Raw genomic sequence first — 3097 nt, 5'->3', positions numbered from 1 at the left:
ATCACATGGCGATGTGGACTAGATTATTGACTCTAGTGCAAGTGGGAGACTGAAGGAAATATGCCCTAGAGGCAATAATAAAGTTATTTTATATTTCCTTATATCATGATAAATGTTTAGTATTCATGCTAGAATTGTATTAATCGGAAACTTGATACATGTGCGAATACATAGACAAAACACCCTATCCCTAGTATGCCTCTACTAGACTAGCTCATTGATCAAAGATAGTTAAGTTTCCTAGCCATGGACATGTGTTGTCATTTGATGAACGGGATCACATCATTAGTGGAATGATGTGATGGACAAGACCCGTCCGTTAACTTAGCATAATGATCGTTTAGTTTTATTGCTACTGCTTTCTTCATGTCAAATACATATTCCTCCGACTATGAGATTATGAAACTCCCGGACATCGGAGGAATGCCTTGTGTACTATCAAACGTCACAATGTAACCGGGTGATTATAAAGATGCTCTACAGGTATCTCCGAAGGTGTTTGTTGGGTTGGCATAGATCGAGATTAGGATCTGTCACTCTGAGTATCAGAGAGGTATCTCTGGGCCCTCTCGGTAATGCACATTGATACGTCTCCAACGTATCTATAATTTTTGATTGTTACATGCTATTATGTTACCCGTTTTGGATGTTTATGGGCTTTACTTTACACTTTTATATCATTTTTGGGACTAACCTACTAACCGGAGGCCCATCCCGAATTGCTGTTTTTTGTCTATTTTAGTGTTTCGAAGAAAAGGAATATTAAATGGAGTGAATGAAACCTTCGGGAGCGATCTTTTTAGAACAAACGCAATCCAGGAGACTTGGAGTGGACATCAAGCAGCAGACGAGGAAGCCACGAGGCAGGAGGGCACGCCCTAGGGGGGTGGGCGCCCCCCACCCTTGTGGGCCCCTCGTGGCTCAACCAACCTACTTCTTGATCCTATATATATCCACGTACCCCAAGAACATCCAGGAGCACCACGAAAGACTATTTCCACCACCGCAACCTTCTGTATCTGCAAGATCCCATCTTGGAGCCTTCGCCGGCGCTCCGCCAGAGGGGGAATCGACCATGGAGGGTCTCTACATCATCTCCAAGGCCTCTCCGATGAGTTGTGAGTAGTTTACCACAGACCTTCGGGTCCATAGTTATTAGCTAGATCGCTTCTTCTCTCTCTCTCTTTGAATTTCAATACAAAGTTCTCCTCGGTCTTCTTGGAGATCTATTCGATGTAACTCTTTTTGCGATGTGTTTGTCGAGATCTGATGAATTGTGGGTTTATGATCAAGTTTATCTATGAGAAATATTTGAGTCTCCTATGAATTCTTTTATGTATGATTGGTTATCTTTGCAAGTCTCTTCGAATTATCAGTTTGGTTTGGCCTACTAGATTGATCTTTCTTGCAATGGGAGAAGTGCTTAGCTTTGGGTTCAATCTTGCAGTGTCCTTTCCCAGTGATTGCAGGGGCAGCAAGGCACGTATTGTATTGTTGCCATCGAGGATAAAAAGATGGGGTTTATATCATATTTCTTGAGTTTATCCCTCTACATCATGTCCTCTTTCTTAATGTGTTACTCTGTTCTTATGAACTTAATACTCTAGATGCAGGCAGGAGTTGGTCGATGTGTGGAGTAATAGTAGTAGATGCAGAATCATTTCGATCTACTTGTCGCAGACGTGATGCCAATATACATGATCATGCCTACATAATCTCATAACTATGCACTTTTCTATCAATTGCTCGACAGTAATTTGTTCACCCACCGTAATATTATGCTATCTTGAGAGAAGCCACTAGTGAAACCTATGGCCCCCGGGTCTATCTTTTATCATATAAGTTTCCCATCTATCTTTTATTTACATCTTTACTTTCCAATCTATATTATAAAATACCAAAAATATTTATCTTATATTATTATCTCTATCACATCTCACTTTTGCAAGTTACCGTGAAGGGATTGACAACCCCTTTATCGCATTGGTTGCGAGGTTCTTATTTGTTTGTGTAGGTACGAGGGACTTTTGAGGAGCCTCCTACTAGATTGATACCTTGGTTCTCAAAAACTTAGGGAAATACTTACGCTACTTTGCTGCATCACCCTTTCCTATTCAAGGGAAAACTAACACAGTGCTCAAGAGGTAGCAAGAAGGATTTCTGGCGCCGTTGCCGGGGAGGTCTTTGCTCAAGTCAAGACATACCAAGTACGCATCACAAACTCATCTCCCTCGCATTACATTATTTGACATTTGCCTCTTGTTTTCCTCTCCCCCACTTCACCCTTGCCGTTTTATTCGCCCTCTCTTTTCCGTTCGCCTCTTTTTCGCTTGTCTCTTATGTGCTTGTGTGTTGGATTTCTTGTCACGATGGCTCAAGATAATACTAAATTATGTGACTTTTCCAATACCAATAATAATGATTTCCTTAGCACTCCGATTTCTCCTCTTAATGATGCTGAATCTTGTGAAATCGATGTTGCTTTGTTGAATCTTGTTACGAAAGATCAATTCTCCGGCCTTCCTAGTGAAGATGCTGCTACTCATCTAAACAACTTTGTTGATTTGTGTGATATGCAAAATAAGAAAGATATGGATAATGATATTGTTAAATTGAAGTTATTTCCATTTTCAGTTAGAGATCATGCTAAAACTTGGTTTTTGTCTTTGCCTATAAATAGTATTGATTCATGGAATAAGTGCAAAGATGCTTTTATCTCTAAGTATTTTCCTCCCGCTAAGATCATCTCTCTTAGAAACGATATTATGAATTTTAAACAACTTGATCATGAGCATGTTGCCCAATCTTGGGAAAGAATGAAATTAATGATTCGCAATTGCCCTACACATGGTTTGAATTTATGGATGATCATACAAAAAATTTATGCCGGATTGAATTTTGCTTCTAGAAATCTTTTAGATTCGGCCGCGGGAGGCACTTTCATGGAAATCACCTTAGGAGAAGCTACTAAAGTCCTTGATAATATTATGGTTAATTATTCTCAATGGAACACTGAAAGATCTACTAGTAAGAAAGTTCATGTGATAGAAGAGATTAATGTTATGAGTGGAAAGATGTATGAACTTATGAAATTATT

This window comes from Triticum aestivum, chromosome 2B, assembly GCF_018294505.1.
Source record: "Triticum aestivum cultivar Chinese Spring chromosome 2B, IWGSC CS RefSeq v2.1, whole genome shotgun sequence".
NCBI lineage: Eukaryota > Viridiplantae > Streptophyta > Magnoliopsida > Poales > Poaceae > Triticum > Triticum aestivum.
The sequence above is the reverse complement of the archived record's forward strand: the minus strand, read 5'-3'. Positions refer to the sequence as shown.